Genomic DNA, 20,531 nt, shown 5'->3' with positions numbered 1-20,531 from the left:
GATTGTCCCTTGCTTCCTTTTTTCAGGGAGTGCTGCCCAAGCCCTAGTGGCACATACACCTATTTGCTGATATCCCCCTATACCATCATGTAACTGCCAACCTACTGCCTGATATGGGCCGGTGGCTGAGAGCTGTTCATAATAGAAAGGCACCTCTTGTCGCTCATTAAGGGTGACCTGTTGCCTACACTGCTCAAGAACTCAGAGCTCCAAATGAAATATTCTCTGTGTTCCAGGCAGGTGCGAGCCACCTGTCTCCAATCATGAGGGGGTAGGATGGTATAGGTTACTTGGTCCAAAAGTGTTCTAACATACATGGAAGTTGAACCAAATTCGCTAGAGGCCTTTTTTAATTTCTCTAAGCAGCCCAGTATCAAGGGGCTCATAACCACGGAGGACTTGTCCGGGATTACTAGGGTCAGGTCTCTCCAATAGAGGGGAATGTTTGCAACCCTAGGTCTTGGCAGTCCTCTCCCTGCTGCTTAGCTGGCTGCTGGATAGCTTTTTCAAGAGGGGAGAGCGTACTGCGCTCTTTCTGCTCAACTATGTCCCCAGCAGGGGTACCTAGGCTCTGATAAGAGGGGCATCAAGACGGGGGGGGGGGAGAGAAGGTTTGGGGGTGGACTGCTGCATAGGGATTTCCACCTTAATTGGGTAACAGCCCTTCTCTCCCTGTATACTGCCCTGCTCTCCTTCTTCCTCCTCTTCCTCTACCTGAGTCTCTGCATTAAACCTCCAAATCTCTCTGTAATGATCTGGCTCAACTAAACACAACTTGAAAGCATCGTATAGCTGGAAGCAATGCACTGGGAAATTTTCTGCCTCTACTGTGGAATAATAATCTGTTAACTGTTCCCCTACTGTTTTCCACTTTTCAGTATCTAACATGCCCTCTCTCAGTAACCATGGACCTGCAATTTCTAGCAAATCCAGAAACTCCTTTATCTGGTTCTGCATGACAGGAAGTCCTTTCTCCTTCATTATGCATAGGAGGACTTTCTCCTAAATCTTTCTAGGCTGCCTAATCTGCAATTGCCCCCAAACCATTGCTTACTTTCTTGGGAAAAAGTGTATGTACCGGGTGTGGTTCATCAGAGCCTTCCCCTTACCTTGTCCTAGGATCCTGCATTGCTAAAGGGGAACCTCCTGTCCTTCCTTCACCGGGCCTGTCTTTCCTGTGCCTCGTTTCCATGGCTTGGCCTGTCATTCCTATGCCTGGGCCTGTTGTCCCTGTACCTTGGCCCCAGGTTGGGCCTATCACTTCTGTCTCACATAGGTCCCTGGTTTGACGTCGGTTGTGGGGGTCTATGGCTTCTGTGCTTCACATAGGCCCCACGTTGTGGTGCCAGTTGTGATGGGCCAAGTTAGGGGAAACCTGCCTCCTGTGGCAGAGCTGAGAACATGTGGGGAGAAAATGGTGAGAAAATGTGCTGCTCCCCAGCAGGGCTGAGAGAGGTGTCTATCCAGAGACTGCCAGAGAGTGAGTTAAAAGAGAGACAGGGATTCAAAAAGTGGTGGAAAATAGTCTCCTTTATTGTTTTAAGTGCAAGCCTTTTATAGGATGCTTCCTAATTGGCTTTCCCCTGTGGTCATTGTGCCCTTCGGTGCTCCCAGGCCAGGCATAAACACCACACTTTATCTCGAGGATCCAATCCTCACACATGTGAGCTTGAGTTCTTTTCCTGGGGAATGGGGAACCAATCCAGGCCTGGCAGCAAGCCCTTCACCTGAGGGGGCTAATTCAGCCATCAGGGTCAGAGTCCCACTAGCCTGTGGTCCTCAACGTGGTCAATAGAATAGTATAATATGCATGCTCTTATCATTTCAGTGAAATGGTTTTAGGTCTAAGTTTAGAGGTCTAATCAGTCAGTGATCTGGCAAGGGTCAGTATGGTCTCTGCCAAGCGTATAACCAGGCCTATAACAGAAGCTTTTCTAAAGATTTGTGCATATTTAAGATCTCTTAATTGACTTACCTGAAAATTAACTTGTATTACGAGCACAAGTTTTCTCTCTTGGCATTAGAGTTCCTGACATTATTCTTGCAGGACCAAACTGCCTTCCTATCCATCCTCATTTATTTGCCTGCACTTCCATCTTCTCTTCATTTTTTTTTTTAAAGTTTTAAGGTGGGTCATGAGTTCACTGTGCATGTGCATCAATCTCTTCAGAAAGCTTCTTTTTCAATAGAATCCTTTTTTGTTTGTGTTGTGAGATTTTCATCCCTAAGAGTAACCCTGTATAGCACCATAAATTTTAGTGTTTGACACGTGTGAAATTAAGTATTGAAACTGATAGCAGGAGGATTGTGACATCATGGAAACAGATGAGTTCGGATCATGTGTAACACTGTTATTCAGACTTCCCAGGCTCTAAAACAAGTACTTGGTAATAAAACAATAGTTGATATTATCCTACTAAATTATATGTAGATATATAAATACTTGGGGTAGTTAGGTGGCACAGTGAATATAGGCCCAGGAGTCAGGATCTGAGTTCAAATCCAGTCTCAGACATTAGACATTTACTAGCTGTGTGGCTTGAGCAAGTCACTTAACCCCAATTGCCTTGCCTTCCACCATCAAAGAAAAAAAAAGTAACCCCAATCCTCTTTGGAGGGGTGATTTCATCAACCCCTGTATGTTCAATTATCATCTCTATGCAGATGAACCCCCAATGTACCTGTGTAATTCACATCTCTCACCTGAACTCCACTTCCATATTACTAATTGTCTTCTGTATTTCTCCACTTAAATATCCTACTTCCATCTCAAACCCAACACGCCCAAAGCAGAATTTAGTATCTTTATCTCCAAATTTACCCCTTTCCCTAACTTTCCTATTTCTGTTGAGTATGTCACCATCCTTCCAGTACGGCCTTCCCTTCCCTTACCACTCTTGTCTAATTAGTTGCCGGGCCTTGTTGATTCTCCTTCCACAATGTCTCCCATATCAGTCCTTTCCTCTTCCCTCAAACAGCCTCACCCTAGTCCAGGCTCTCATCACCTCTCACCTGGACCACTGCACTCACCTTCTAATTGGACTCCTCATCTCAAGCTTCTCTTAATCCCTACTCTACACACTTGATAAACTGATACTTCTAAAGCACTCTTTATGGGACTTCAGAAGCTCTACTACCTTTAGACTAAATAATAATAGCTCACATTTATATAACACTTTTGGGAGCAGCTAGGTGTTGCAGTGAATAGAGCTCCAGACCTAGAATACTCTAATTCAAATCCAAACTCAGATACTTACCAGCTGTGTGACCCTGGGCAAGTCACTTAACTCTGCCTCAATTTCTTCATCTGTAAAATCAGTTGGAGAAGGAAATGGCAAAACACTCCAATATCTTTGCCAGGAAAACCTCAAAAGGAGTCATGGAGAGTCAGACATGACTGAAACAATTCAACAACAAAAATATAGCATTTTAAGGTTTCTGAAGAACTTTATAAATATCTCATTTATAAAGCACTTTATAAATATCTAATTTTATCCTCAGCCCAACCCTAGGCAATAGATGATATTATTATTATCCTCATTTTATAGTTGAAGAAATTTAAGCAAACAGAAGTTAAGGGACTTGTCCAGAGTCACATAGTTAATATCTGAGGCTACATTTGAACTCAGGTCTTCTTGCATCCAGGTCCAATGCTCTATGAAGACTTCTTTGTTTGGCATTTAAAATCCTTCACAATATGGCTCCAACCTATTTTTCCAGACTGATTTCATATTATTCCCACTTACATACTCTATAATCCAGCTAAACCAACATACTTTCTAATCCCCTGCTTCCATGCCTTTGTTCAAGCTGCCCCCCTAGAAGAGTCTACCTCCTAACCGCTTCTTTGAATTTATAGGTCCCTTCAAAGCTCAGCTCAATTACCCCCACCTACAAAAAGATTTTCCTGTTCTCCTTAGTTGGTAGTGTTTTCACTTTGCTGGCCTCCCTGAAATTAAATGGCTTGGTTTTATTTTGTCTATATTTTGTATTGATTTATATCGGCACAGGTAGTTTCATACCTACCCCCAATAGAAGGTGAACTCATTAAGGCCAGGGTCTGTTCCATTTTTCTTTTTTGTCTTTACATCTTCTGCTACTTGCACATAGTCATTGTTTAATAAATCCTTGTCAAATTGAATTCAGGTTTGAAGCTAATTATGAGGAATTAGGGTGAAAGGGACTAATGACCAGTGTTGGGTTTAATGAGTGGAAGTTTTTGTAAAATGCTTTGGGTTCTTAGATGAAAGATGCTAGATCAATACAAAGCATTCTGTGATAGAGGCAGGCAGTCAGTGTTTATCTCTGAGCTGCTGTCAGAGGGGCCTGGCAGAAATTTTTACAGTCTCTGCCACAGTTTCTTCCATCCAAAACTGTGAATAAATGAAGGAAGCCTCAGGAACCAAGGGTAGGATAGCTGTTGTGACAGTAGGAGTCAGGCCAATGACTGTGATGACTCTGTACCATGAAGGGCACATACTGACAATCCTTGAGAGAAAAACAAAATCTCTTTTGGCAGAAATCATGATGCACAAAAGGTGCAAAGCCTGAGTTTTCATAAATGTGCTTCATAAAAGAATTTTACCACAAGGGTCAAACATTGATCCATGACTATGTAAATGATAATTCTTTTTAAAATTTGTCTTTAGATTGTTGTTTTGTTTTTACTAATCTTAAAATTTCCCATAGCTATTTAAACATCTGCTGAAACCTCCCAAACTTCTTGTCTTCCTTAAAACAAATATTTTGATCTGCTAAGCAGCCTAAATCAGATAAGATACAGAATAATCCAAAAATTATTATTTTAAAACAATTTCAATGAAATTGTTAGTCATGAACCTATACAATATTTTTTTTTCTAAGCTTTAAAGTTTGTTAGGTTTTTTTTTTCATTTTAAAGGAGTAATGAATCAGAGTTCTGACAATTTGAGGAAAAAAAAGTATAGATTAGATATATATGTCAGAATCACCAAAATGGAAACAAATATACTTTTTAGAAACTTTTCAAAACTTTAAAAGTTTTGAACCTAAACAGGGATTTGAATGTTATACATAGCTCAATGTGGGAATATTTTGTTTTGTATATTTTTAACAAGGAACTGAAAAACTGCTTTAATTTTTGGTTACCTGGTATGTGAATATGAGATATCAATGTTAGATCAAATGACGAAAGTCACACTAGCTTTCTTGACTCTCTGTCTTTCTCTCTCTGGATATATGTGTGTGTGTACTCATATAAATGTATATACATACATACATACATACATACACACACATATATATGTATACCATACATAATATAGCATATATATTATAGATATAGATATATATCTAGAGTTGGAAAAGTCACCTCACAGGTGACCTAGTTCAACTCCCTCATTTTATAGATGAAGAAACTGAGGCCCAGGAAAGTTAAGTGACCTAGCAAAGGTCACAGAGTAGGTTTTAGAAGAGTTTGAACTTAGGTCCTCTGACTCAAAGAGTAGGTACTTATTCTCCTGTACCACATTGTAAACTTTCAACACTTAGAAGGGGGGGGGGAGGAAAGATGGTAAAAAACATACTCTTAAGAAAGCAAAGAAAGAAAAAAATGGATCCAGATATATAACATGTGTTTACACATATACGTGTGTGTGTTTGTATGTTAGTTCTTTTTGAGATGACAAAGAACTGGAAACTAAGAGAGTGCTTATTAATTGAGAAATGTATGAACAAACTATTTTATATGAAAATAATGCACTACTATTGTGCCATGATATTATGGGAATCTGAAGATCTTCCCTGCCCCTAGTCCCCTTGATAGGCTTAAGTGACTCTGAGAACCTTCCTTGATTTGAAAATATACTCTGCACCCTAATAGGCTGAACCTGGAGCCTGTGGCAAGAGGCTTGTGTTTCAGGAATGCCCATACCTTGCTGCTTTGTGATTGGGCAGTAGGTCAAGAGGGTTGTGACAGTCTCTGAGACAGGAGAAAGCTATATATACCATGATATGAGGTTTTGCTTTGGGGCTGACTTTGAGAAGAGTTGTGTGATTTGACCAGACAAGACTCTGGGCAGTCGTTGAGCCCCCCGGCTTTGAAAACCCAGATGTTTGTGCTTCCCTCTCTGGCAACTGACTAGGTATGGATGTAATGGTCACAGACAGCTGGAAGCCTGTCTGCTGATCTGTTTCTCTGTCTGCTTGTAACTTCTGCTTGTAACTTGTTTGTATTCTCTGAAGTTTGGGATTCTGACCTTTTTTCCCTGAACTAGGTAAATGACATATGTTTGATTAAAGCAAGATTGTTAACCCATTTTTAGTTGCTTTCCTTTAGAAAAGCAGATCTAAGAACCTGTGTTGGCAGCTATCCTGGGGATACTAAGGTGCTTTCTGCTACACATGAGAAATATTAAAATATATTGATCCAAAGATACCTGGGAAGACCTGTCTGAACTGATGCAGTGAGTAGAACTAGGATGAGAATTTATATAACAATACAAGCCTATAAAGCCAAACAACTTTGAAGGACTTAAACTCAGATCAATGTAATGATGACCCACTATTTCAAATAATGCATGGCACCCATATCTTGACAGACAGGTAATAGACTCAGGATGAAGAGTAAGACATATATTTTGGACATAGCCAATGTGTTCCCTGAAAGCAGGAAAGACTTCTGAGTTCAAATCTGGCTTCAGACACTTCCTAGCTTTGGGACCCTTGGCAAGTCACTTAACCCTCAGTCTCCTCATCGGTAAAAAGAGCTGGAGAAGGAAATGGAAAATCCAATAGCTTTGCCAATAAAATCCCAAATGGGGTTACAAAGTGTCGTACAACTGAACAACAATAATATGTGTCTTGTTTGACTATACCTATTTTTTTTTTTACAAGTGTTTCACTTTTCTTTTTCCAATGGGGGAAGGGAAGCAGGAAGTAAGGGGGGGGGAAAGATTTCTGTCCATTGAAACAAAATTTAATTTTCAAAAGACTCTTACTATTTTGACCCCAAATTGTAGGATGGAGCAACCTTAGGCTCACAAAAGGGTATGAGAGCAAAATCTGATCTCAGGTTGTACCAAGGAAAGATCTTAAGTAGAGAGGACTGGTCTGTACTGTACATTCATTTCCCTTCCCAGGACCTACCTAGCTAAGCCTGCAAAGATTCATCATTATTGATTGACCAATCAACAGCAAACATTCATTAAACACCTGCTTTGCACCAGGCCCTGTACTAAGCACTGGGGATTCAAAACCCTTAAGAAGCTTATATTGTAATGGGATAGAGGAAAGAAAGGAGGGGCATGAGTGTGTGTGTGTGTGTGTGTGTGTGAGTGTGAGTGTGCATATATGTGTTACACAAAATGAATACATAGTAGCTTCAGGGGATAGGGGGGAAGGCAATAGCAGGCGGGGGTGGGGGGATGGGGAAGAGGCTTAGGAAAGGCTTCATGTAGAAAGTAGGACTGGAGCTGAATCTTCAAAGAAACCAAGGATACTGAAGGGCGGATGTAAGGAAGGAGTGCATTCCAGGTATGGGGCACAGCTGTTCAAAGACATGGAGTCAGATTGCAGAGTCATGTGTAACACAGGAGGGGAGCAATGTTTAAGAAGATTGGAAAGGCAGGAAGAAAGCAGATTAGGAAGAGATATCAATGTTAGAGAATCTTATATTTAATCTTAGATACAGCAAGGAGCCACTGAAGTTTGTTGAAGTAAAGTTATCTAATGGGTTGGCCACCAGCTGATGATTTCTTTTTCAGACACAATATTTCATGAAAACCATTTACTAAAGGATTTTTTTTAAGTTAACAATTTTTGTTAGTAGAAGAAGGACCCCTATGGATGAAATCTTGGAATCATGAATCTAAATTTCTGAATCAACAACAATAACAACAAAAAATACATTGCAGGCCCAGAGTTGATTTGTTCCATCATTTTAGTTATATCTGACTCTTGTGACTCTATTTGGGGTTTTCTTGGCAAAGATACTGGAGTGGTTTACTATTTCCTTTTTCAACTAATTTTTACAGATGAGGAAAACTGAGACAAATGGGGTTAAGTGACTTCTCCCAGGTCACACAGTTAGGAAGTATGTAAGGCTGGATTTGAACTCAGCTCTTTCTGACTCTAGGCCTGGTGCTCTATTTATTTACTGTTCCACCTAGCCCCCTAGTATTTGATACTGAAGATGATAGGGAGTCACTTAGAGTTTGAGTGAGAGGAGTGACGGCCATATTAGCACTATGGGAATATCATTTTTGTACTGAAAGGAGGATGGACTGCACTGGAGAGAAACTTAAAGCAGGCAAACCCACCAGCAGGCTATTATAATAATCTAGGCGTGAGGGGATGGAGGCCTGTGCCAGAGTGGTGGTAGCATCCAGAGGAGAAAAGGAGGCGTATTGGAGAGATATTGCAAAGTTGAAATTGAAAGGCCACAGCAAGTCATACTGGCTTTCTGATTATTGGTAAGCCAGTTGATCTATAAGTACCATGGCAACTCTCTAAAATTTTAAGTTTTAAACCTAGAAGTACCTGGGCCACTCCCTTGAGTTATAAAATTATAAATAAGAGCTCATCTGTAATGGTAGAGAGTTAGCTCATCTGGGAGCTCCCTTGATCAATAAAACCATGGCTCCAATCTCTATCCCTCTCCCTTGATTTGAGTATTAGCACAGTTGATACAAAATGGAGGACAATCTGCTTGAAGATCACATTGTCATTGGTATTTGACATCTGGAGGCAGAAAGATCAGACAAGTCTTAGAGGCAGTTTCTGGGCTAAAGGTGATAAATTCAGACACTGTCTTGTTCACTAGTTAATGCTTGTTTTCTAAATGGTCCCAATTTAATTCCTTATTTTGCACCACTAGACACAATGAAATTGCTAGGGAAAGCAAACACAACATGATTAATTGACAAACCAAAGAGCATTTTTTTTTTTGTAGAATGGGCTTTAATAGACCATTCGGCACTTCTGTCCACCCCAACACTTTCCAATGCTCTGTGTCTGCAGATAAGTGACTGCTGACCACCTCCTCAGCTTGCCAATGGAGAGGTACAAAGAAAGCAAACCAGCTTTGGGTAGCTGTAGAATAGAATTGCAGGAAAAGAAAGGGTTAATTAATTATACAAATGAGGTGCAAGAGGAAGAATTGATACATAGGAATTAAATGGGGGAGGAGGACTGGTAAGCCACTTTCATCAGGAATGGGTTTAAGTGGGAACAATACATATATATTTATAAGAGTATAAAAGTCTTCTAAATTCAGAAGAAATAAAGTAGTGGGGCATAGGGAGGGGGGGAGAGGACAAGGGAGGCATCTTTAGAGGGGAGGGTGAAGGAATAGGTAAATAAGGGTATAGAAGAGTGTTTAGATTTATGGGAATGGGAGGATAGGGGAGGGAAGCTTGGAGTGGGGTAGGCAAGTCATAGGAGAGCAAGGTAGTGGGTAGAAGTAAAGTAAAGGAGGCAGGAGGAATAGGAAACAAGAGATATGCATATACATAAAAATAAAGATCAGGAGTAGAATAGGTTTAGGAAAGGATATGTCTATATATGTATGTATTTAGATATATGTGTATGTATATATCTATAGGTATGGAGAAACATATCTAAACTTTATTGTAGCCTTCTGAGGGTGGGGCTGGGGGAGGGTATGTATATATTCATAGCCATAGAGAAACATATCTAAACCTTATTGTGGTCTTCTGTGTGTGTGTTGGGGGGGGGGGGAGTGGTAGTAATTTAATTTTGACAAAAAGAAAGGGTTAAAATGGAGAGGAAACACAATTGGAAAAGTACCTTTAGGGATCAGGTTGGCCAGGAACCAGGCTGAAAAGCCTGATCAATGAGAGCTGATTCTGTGGAGACCTCCTAGTTTATACAAGACAGTAAATGAGTGCTAGTGCCCAAACTTTGTGGATTTGAAACAATGACTACTGTGAATGTCACTTTCTCCTGTGGATAGCTGTTTTCTTGCTACGAAGCCAAACTATTCTGGAACTAAGGGGCAGAGATCAAGAAAACAAAGTGAAGGGATCTATAAATGATTAAAATGCTAATAATGATAATGTAACCTAACCCTCAAACACCATTTGCATGGGGCTCTCTCCTCTTTGGTGAGGAGCAACGCCCTGAACCTCCCTGAGGGGTAGGCAGAGCTGGCAAGATCAGGAGAGACAACAGGCTCACTCTTTGAGTTCAGGAGTCTTTTCAGGTCTCTTTGGTATCTTCAAGCTTTGGGTACTTTTGGCTTCCAGCTTTGAGAGAGAAGATGAAAAATGCCAACCCCCACTGGAGGTTGCTGAAGGAAAAATTTCTGGGAAGAAGTACCATGAGAGGAAGTGGCAGTCTCCTAGCATGGCCGTTTCCCTAGCTTGCTCCACTAGACACTTTAGGGAACTTCCTCTTGGATGAGATGTAGCTCTCTAAGTCTCTTTCAGTCTGTGTGTGTGTGTGTGTGTGTGTGTGTGTGTGTATGTGCATGTGTGTGTGCCTGTGCCTGTGTCTCTCTATCTCTTTCTCTGTCTCTCTGTCTCCATCTCTCTCTATTTCTCTGTCTCTGTCTCTCTCTGAATCACCTTGCTCGTAATGGGAAAGCTCTTTCACTCTGTTGCCTGGTATATATTTTCTTATATATACTCTCTCTGATTTCTGTTTGCTATGGATTTAGATAAACGATTCTCTATGCCACCTCCTATGTATGTTCATTGTAGAACCAGTATTTGGTAGAAAAGGGGTCAAGCCTTGTATATAAAGCTTGGGATCCTGCTCCCCCTAATTAATGAAACAATGGTCAAAAGTCAGCTAGCACCTAAAAACCACACCCGCTAGATTAATTATATGTAAGAGAGCAGATAAATATAATTCTAGTACAGTACCCTCTCTTTCTGCAGAAAGCAAATTGGCCAAACTTCTGGTCCCACCTTCTGCTCCCCCTCCTGGCAAAAATCAAACTCTTCCTTGGAGAAGGGTTTCGGGGGGAAGTGACAAGAAATGTCTCTACCTCCCTTTTAATTCATACAGGATATGCTACATGTGGGGGGCAACAATCATTACAATAATAACTCATAGTTATATAGAGTATTAAAGTTCCCAAAGCACTTGCCTCATTATAACTGTATGAGGTAGCTAGGGTAAGAAATATCCCTGTTCTACTGAGGAAGAAACTAAGTTTGTGAGGAGTAAGAATGAGGGATTTGGACTTGATGACTTCAACGGTCCCTTTCAGCTCTAGATCAAAAAGCATGTAAAAAGATCTGATAAATATACAGTAATTCATTAAAAATCCACCAATTAAAATCAAATGGATTTTTTGATTGATAAAAAGCATTTATCTAAAAACATCAGCAAACATTGTTTGTAATGGAGATAAACTAGAAGCCTTCCCAGTAAGATCAGGTATGAGACAAGGATGCCTACTGTCACTAACATTATTCGATATTTTATTGGAAATCCAAGCAATAGCAATAAGAGGAGAAAAAGAAATAGAAGTAATCAGAATAGTGAACGAGGTAATAAAACTATCTCTTTTGTAGATGATATAATACTTGGAAAATACCAAAGATTCAACTAAAAAGTTAGTTGAAACAATTAACAATTTTAGCAAAGTAGCAGGATAATCATCACCATTCCCATATGTCACAAACAAAAACTCTATAGGTAGAGATAGTAAATTTTAAAATACCCCATTTAAAATAACTCTAGACAGTATAAAATATCTAGGAGTACACCCACCAAAACAGACCCAGGAAATATATAAACAAAATTATAAAAAAAAAACCTCTTGGGGCGGCCAGGTGGCTCAGCGAGTAAGAGCACCGGTTCCAGTGTTGGGACGACCTGGAGATCGAATCCCGGGCTCAGACACTCAGCACCACACCCAGAAATAACTGGCCGTGTAACCTTGAGCAAGTTACTTAACCCCAATTGCTTAAAAAAAAAAAAAAAACCTCTTTATAGAAACAGATTTAAATAATTGGAGAAATATTAAATATTCATTATTAGGCAGGGCCAATATAATAAAATGATAACTTTACCCAAACTAATTTATATATTCAATGGCATCCCAATTAAATTACCTTTTTTTTTTACTGAATTAGAAGAAATGAAATTCATTTGGAAAAACAAAAATTCAAGAATACCAAAGGAAATAGTATTTAAAAAATTAAAGGAAGGTGGTTTAGCAGTACTAGATCTTAAACTTTATTACAAGGTAGTAATTATCAAAACTATCTAGTATTTGCTAAAAAAATAGAAAGGTAGATCAATGGAATAGAGTAAACATAAAATTTACAGCCTCAAATAAACATAATAACCTTATATTTGACAAGTGTAAAGACTTCAGATTCTGGAACAAGAATTCATTATTTGTTTAAAATTGTTGAGAAAACTGGAAAGTAGTGTGGTGGAAATTGGGCATAGACCAATATCTTAAAAGATTTACCAAGATAAGGTCAAAATGGATACATGACCTAGATAGAGAGAGAGATTTTACAAGAAAAATACAAGGACATGGAACATATTACTTATCAGACTTATGGCTAGATGAAGAGTTTATGAATAAACAAGAGATAGAGAGCAAAGTTAGGTGTAAAATGGATCATTTTGATTACATTAAATTAAAAAGGTTTTATACAAATAAAACAAATGTAGCTAAGATCAGAAAAAAAGCAGAAAATGGGGGAGTTTTATAGACAGTTTATCAGATAAAAGTCTCATGTCTAAAAGATATAAAGAACTTTGTCAAATCTATAAGAATTCAAGTCATTTCCCAACTGATAAATGGTCATTTTACACCTATTAAATTGACTAAAATGATAGGAGAGAGGGACAAGTATCAAAGAGAATGTAGAAAAATTGGGACACTGATTCATTGTTGGTGGAATTGTGAACTGATCCAACCATTTTAGAGATCAATCTGGAATTATGCTCATAGAGTTATTAAACTACCTATATACCCTTTGGCCCAGCAATACCACTTCTTGGCCTATTTCTGAAGATAATTAGGGGAAAAGCAAAATAACTCATATGTTCTAAAATGTTTATTAATATCTCTCTTTGTGCTGACAAAGACCTGGAAATTTCAGGGATGCCCATCAATTAAAGAATGCTGAACAAGCTGTGGTATATGATTGTGGTAAGAAATGATGAGCTCAATTATTTTAGAAAAACATGAAAGACTTGAACAAAATAATAAAGAGTGAAATGAGAAGACCTGAGAGAACATTATATACAGTAACAGCATTGTTGTTTTAAGAACAACTTTGAGTGAATAAGTTATCTTGACAATTAGAAATACCCAAATTAACTATAAAAGATATATAAAGATGCTATCTGCATCCAGAGAAAGAACTGATAGATTGAAGTATGTATAGAATAATTTTACATATTTATCTATTTGTGTCTAATGGTAGCCATCTCGGGGGGGGGAGGAAGAAAAAATTTACATTAGCATAATAATTTTGTTGTATATTTTAAAGGAATAGCAAGTTGTCCATAGCAGATTTGTAGTTTCATGTGCAATCATCTTTTTTTAGTGTACTATGTTATGGAAATGCCTGTTATATTCCATAAATTAAAAATAAAAAATTTTTAAAGTGTCATCATAATGGAAATATATAAAAAGAAATATTTGGGTATTAAACAAAGATGTGTGTAGAGCATTGACTGGATGTGTAGGCTGGCCCAAACTCTACACATGCCTCTGGTTGTAAATACTTCAATGAAAGGGATGTCAATCATTTTGGAATGAATGAACGAATGAATTCATTAATTCAAAAAATATTTATAGCCTTCTGTATCTTGTGCTAGGTGATATGAGTTAAAAAGTTCATATGAGACATGGTCCTTGCCTGAAGTGAAGTCAGATGCCTATAATCCCCCTACTAAGGAAGTTGAGGGTGATGGACCTCTTGATCCTGGAAGTTCCAAGTGTAGTAGGTTAAACCAATTGAATAAATATACTAAACACCCATATGGTGAACTCTTGAGTTCAAGGGGCTACCAGGTTGCCTCAGGAGGGACAAACTGTTCTAGTAGGCTAAAACACCCATGCTGATCAGAAGTGGGACCCAGCCTAGGAGAAAATCCTGCCCTTCTAGCTTGGATAGATTAGGGAGACCTAGTCTGAAGAAGAAAAAAAAGCGTAGTCCTTGTCCTGGTGAAGCCTACAGTCTGGTGAAGGGATAAGACACAAACATAAATACAATTTAACCAGATTTTCATATTTCTCCATGGGTGGGACAGAAGTCTTAAATCCAACTGTATTTCTGGGATTTTTAGTTTTAGAGAAACAGCATTCTCTTCCTATTCTAAGACACTTGATAGATTATCATGAGTTGAGGGGTGGGGAGATAAGTAGAGTTTGGTCATGCCAAAACTTTTGAATAAAACTTAGGTGATGGAGCAAAATTTTAAAATAAAGAAAGGGAAAGGAAGGAAGGAAGGAAGAAAGAAAGAAAGGAAGGAAGGAAGGAAGGAAGGAAGAAAGAAAGAAAGAAAGAAAGAAAGAAAGAAAGAAAGAAAGAAAGAAACAATAGTGTGGGAATGATGAAGTCACATTGCAGGTATTTTGACCTGTGAACTGAGGCACTAGGAACTAAATATGACAGTATAGTTTCATTAGTCAAGCATATGCTTTATGGAACCCAACCAAAAGCCGCCAGTTTTGACTGTCTTTTTTAAAATGGAGAAGTTGCAAAAATATTTAACTCTCTCCCAGTCTTTTCTACCAATGCCTGCTTCAACACAGGAGCTTCTATGTCATGTTTCTCACCATTTAAAAAAATTGCTTCTAGGGGCAGCTAGGTGGCACAGTGAGTAGAGCACTGGCCCTGGAGTCAGGAGGACCTGAGGTCAAATCTGACCTCAGACACTTGATGCACTTACTATCTGTTGACCTTGGGCAAGTCACTTAACCCCAATTACCCTGCCTTTCCCCCTTCCAAAAATAAAAAGACAAAAAAAGTTGTTTCTATCTCCTCTTTCATACAAAAATATCTTTGGTCAATCATAACTACTCTGTGATGTGTGTATACATTTATGTATACAATATGTGCACACACATATATGTGTTATATAATATAAGGATAGCAAAATGTAGAACCTCAGTGAATAATTGAATTTAATTTCTATTAGTGAGTATACTGATTTTAATCAGGTCAGAGATTGAAATATCTGTCTAGAATATTTGGGTTTTTCCCTAACTGGGTGATTCTAGAGTTGAATATGTAAGATGATCTTACAGTAATTATTTTTTATTAATAACTTTTTATAAACTTCCCTAAAAGAGGAACTAAAATAATTGTTTCTTGCCTTAGGCCAGAACTGGAACTTTTGTTGTAACTAATCAAGGCCTCAGTACATGTGGGCCCCACTGGGAAATTCCTACTTCTGAAGAGGAAGGTCAGGAATAGTGCGTAAACCAAAGAAAGGTTATGACCCAGAGCCTCCAAAGACAGAAATGGTTTCAAAGAGTGAACATTCTGCATTAGGAACTGATTGAAATTTCTGCAGTGGGGGAGAGAAACCTGAGTACTGTTTCATTTTCAGTTTCTTTAAGGCAACTAAGACCTTTGCCTCACAGTGACACCTGTTGGTTACAAAATATATATCACATAGTAAATTCATCAAAGAGTTAAAAAACAGAATTGTATGTGAGATCTGATGGAAGAGGTAATTATCAGGCGACGGAAAAGGGCAAAGGAAGACTGTGGACCAAATGTTTATTTTTAAGTTGATTGTTTAAAGTTCAAAACCATTTTCGCATTGAAACATTATAAAACGTTAAGTAGGTTGTGAGAGTAGTGTCTGCTTTGGGCAGTGGCTGGGTGCTAAGGCCATCTTTGAAGGCTGGGATGTTTACTAGGGTAGCAGCTGGAGGCAGCTGTGGCATTTCTTTACAGCCTAAACTGGTAGTCACCAGATGATTGAGGTTAAAATCATTGAGGTACAAGGTAGGCAGGTATAGTTAGAGGCAGGGCTTGGTCAGTTAAGAAATAAGTTCTGTATAAATAATTCAAGTTAGGGCAGGATAAGCAGGAACTGAAGCATGGCTGTGAATAAGGCAGATGAGAACATGATGTGTGAATAGAGCAGGGTGTATGCTGGGAGATCCAAGACTGCACCAGAAAATACACAAGCCAAAATTAAGTGGGACACAATACAGCATAGGTAAAGTGAACAGGTAAGACAGAGATCTAAAGCTAGGAATGGTGAGGCAGGAACTAGATGGAAGTTGGAATCAATATAAGAGTGGATTTCCAAACAAATGAGTTGAGTTGGTGAAAGTCTGCTAACAGCATCTCTGCCCCAAAGGGGATAAGTTGTCTCAGTCTTTTGAGGGGTTTCCATTAATCAGAAGTAGGGAGCTGTGTAATGTCCTCTAGAGCAGCAACTCTCAAAGTGTGACCTGCAAATTCCTGGGAGTTCCTGAGACCCTTTAATAGTGTCCTTGGGGTCTAAACTATTTTCGTAATAATTCTAAGATATTATTTGCCTATTAAAATACTCCTCCCTTTTCCAACTACTTATCTGTGTCAGGCTGGATTTCCTTCAACCAATACAACATATCCCAACAGATTAAATGCAGAAACAGGTATAAGAATGCAGTCATCTTCAATTAAGCCAGAAAACAAAGAGATTTTTAAACACTGGACTTCATAATTCCCAGCAACGAGTTATAGATTCCTTCTAGTCACACCTTTAGTCCAAATATAAATTGCCAATCAATTAATCATTGAACCAATAAGCATTTGTTAAGCACCTATCATATACCAGGGGATACAAAGAAATAGCTCTTGCCCTCAAGGTGCATACATTTTATCAAGGGAAACAAGATATGATCATATTCAAAATATATACCAAGTAAATATAACTTAAACACAAGGTAATTCCAGGGGCCTGGAGGCCCTAGCAACTAGAAGGATCTAAAAAAGTCTAATGTAGGAAGTGGCTTTTGAGCTAAACTGTGAAGGAAGCTATGGATTGTAAGAGGCAGAGGACATTCTGGGCTAAGGCACAGAACCAAGAGATGGAATGTCTTTTGTGAAGTAGGCCAGTTTGGCTATCAAAAGCTCAAAGGGAAGTAATTGTAATAGTTTGACTAGATGGAACAAATGGTGAAGGACTTTAAATACCAAACAAAGAAATTTTTATTTGATCCTAGATCTGAGATTCTTTACCTACGGTCTACAATTTTTAAAAAAAATACATATTTTGACAATTTAAAACAATAATTTGTTTCCTTTGTAATCCCATGTGTTTCATTTTATGTATTTAATGACATTATGCTGAGGAAGGGTCTAGAGGTTTTGGCCATATGGACCAAAGGGGTTCATGACACAAAAAAGGTTAAGAACCCCTGTAGAGGCAGGGGAGTGACATGATCAGACCTATGGTTTAGTAACAAAACTTGAACATTTATGTGGACTATGGAATGGAAAGGAGAGAGACTAAGGGCAGAGAGATCAGTTAGAAAGCTATTGTAACTGTATAGTTGAGAAATTGGTAATAGGAATTCTATTTGACAAACTCAGGGCTGTTCATTCTCATATCCTAGACTACCTCCAGAGCTATACTGGAAAGTACTCAAAAAGCCTCTTGATAAATTTTCATTGTGATCATTTGCAACTTGGAAATCAGCAAATTCTACAGATCAGGGTTTGACTTATCATTTCTTTGATTGTCCACCAGGGGTGGGAACTTATGGCCTTGAGGTCACATGTGGCCCTCTAGGTCCTCTAGTGAGGCCTTTTGGTGGAATGCAAACTTCGCAGAACAAATCTTCTTATTAATGAGGGATTTGTTCTGTGAAGGTTGAATTCCATCAGAAGGCCAAACTTGAGGACCTAGAGGGCCACATGTGGTCTCAAGGTCTATTCTAGACTTAAGAAGAGTGATTAAGGAACATGTTAATGATGCAGATTAAATTTAGAAGCATGCCCTGCCTTTTCAGACAACTGGTTTTTAAACATTTGCTCACACACCCCTGCATAACTCCTGGGCATCATAGTTCCTTATCACTGAGATCTACTTTGGATGAAGTGGCCCGAAGAATAAAAGGTCAGGGGAAATAACTGTTGTGGTCCTCAGCTACCTTCTGAAAGAAATTTATGGAAGAACTGCAGAAGGAAAAATCTGAATGGTGGTCGGAAAAGCACTGAGATAATCTATCAGAGGTTGTCAAGGTTGGGGTTTTTTGGTTGTTGTTTTTTGTGCTTTGTGTTGTGTTGTTTTTAAACTCACTAGACTAGAAAAAACCAGTGAATGAGCATGTATGATACTTCTCTCTGGTTCCTCACTGAGTGGCACAGTGAGATGGGGGAGCCAACCATTCCTTTGGAAAGAAAATGGGCGAGGCTGGGCAATGTTGTTCTTATATCAACATTTTAGGGTTGCAAGATGGAACCAGAGGTGTGGAACCCTTGGGGAAAGTTTTCCTTGTATGTTCCCATCTAAGAGGAACAACTGAACTGAGGAGTGGCTCATTATATCACCATTTCTTCCAGAATATTTAGGGACACTAGAAAGAAGAAAGAGGTCTGGTGTATTGTGGTCTGATGGTATGTGGAAACACCTTCTTGGGAGTAAGAGAGCACAGTATGGAGATGACACAGTAGGTAAATCAGTGAAGGCAATGGGAAACATACAGGAGATGAGAGTGTCTGAGGCCAAGAGGAGCATTTCTTGTGGTATCTTATCACTTCTGCTTGTGCTATGTTGTGGTGTGTGGGAGTGTTTAGGAGGTTTGTTGGTCTGGACCCATGATTTGTACACACAGCATTTAATAGAATTGGAGAAGTAAGTAATTATGAGAGCTGTGGTTAGATCTAACTTAGCTCTTCTTATCTTAACTTCTCATTTCCGATCCCTAAAGAAGGCCAGGACAATAAAGTTCATGGGGTAGTTTCACTGGATAGAGGGAGAATGTGTGGCGACATGCAAACCTGTGGTCCTTATGCCCAAGTTATCACTTGTAGGGTCCTTGTGCAGATTTGACATACTGCATTAGTCCAAGAAAGAGAAGCAACTTTATGTTGTAAAGAGTTGGCCTCCTGTCAGGAAAACCAGGGTTCAGTCTGCCTCTGCTCCCTGTGATATGTGAGCCTCTTGATTATGTGAGCTGTGCTGAGTCTTAACTGCTCAGTGCCCTCTGGATAACTCTCCAAAACCATAAATCACAGAGAAGGTGCTAATTAGCCCTGCCAGAGAACGTTCATCAAAATCTTCTTTGATGGAAAGAGAGGTAAAGAGGGAGAAAGACACAGAGAGAATTAGTGCAAACATAAAGCCAATAGGGTGTTCATGGATAGGATATTGGGTTTGGAGTCAGGAAGATCTAAGTTCAGATTTTGTCTCTGACACTTACTAGCTGTGTGACCCTGAGCTGGTCACTTACCTTACAAATGCCCACCCATTTCTTCAGAACTTAGCTACTAAGTCCATCAGCTTCAGGTAGAGGGAGTTCTCATTCCAGGAGTTCCCTGGACATACAAAACTATAGATGCTTATAGGATCATAGAGTTGGAAAGGACTTCAGAGGTCATCTAATCCAACTCCTTCATCTAATTTTTTTTTTGGAGGGGGGAAGGCAAGGCAATTGGGGTTATCTGACTTGCCCAAGGTCCCACAGCTAGTGAGTGTCAAGTGTTTGAGGCTGGATTTGAACTCAGGTCCTCCTGACTGCAGGCCTGGTGCTCTATTGACTGCATCACCTAGTTACTCCCCTTCTTTTTACATATGAGGAAATTTAGTCTCAGGAAAATTAAGTGACTTACTCAAGGTAAATGGATTACTTACTCAATTAGTAAATGGAAGAGATGAACTATGAATTCAGGTTCTCTAACTCCAATGTTGAACCACTTATAGGACATAATTCCCCAATGAAATCTGCCTTGTGTAAAATCTGTGTGGTCTTTAACCAGCATTATTGTCCAGGGCATATTAATATTTGTATGTACACTTTTTACTGTACCTGTGATTTCATTCAGTGAGGAAACTCTTCACCAGTGCAGATCAATACCTAGATCAAAATCTACAATTTATAATCTCAAGAGAACTAACTGGCAAGACTAAATGGTTAAGTGACTTACCTATAGTCACACAATAAGCATGTGTCTCGAATTGAGCCCAGGTCCTGACTCTAAGGCCAGCTTAGGCTATCCACTATGCATACTGTTATTACATAAGTGGAATGTGTGTGTATGTGTGTGTGTATTTCATTCATTCATTTATTTAAGAAATCTCACTTTAGGGAGTCTATATGCAGACCAACAAGATATAGTTTACCCTTGGTCAACCAAATTTACAAGAATCAGAGATAGCCTGACAGAGACATTCAAAACCTTTCAGGATATTTAATTTCATTTTTCCTTCCACACCCCTAACCCCAACACTTGGGTAAACTTAATAACAACACAGAAAAATATCACTAATTTCAGATTAATCTGTGTTAGTCAATTAGTAATCTACATTATGTTGGTGAAATATCCAAATCACATATATATATATATATATATATATATATATATATATATATATATATA

The sequence above is a fragment of the Petaurus breviceps genome, unplaced genomic scaffold (genome assembly GCF_028583685.1).
Source record: "Petaurus breviceps papuanus isolate PSGF00001 unplaced genomic scaffold, PetGlider_PUasm1.0 90701, whole genome shotgun sequence".
NCBI lineage: Eukaryota > Metazoa > Chordata > Mammalia > Diprotodontia > Petauridae > Petaurus > Petaurus breviceps.
The sequence above is the reverse complement of the archived record's forward strand: the minus strand, read 5'-3'. Positions refer to the sequence as shown.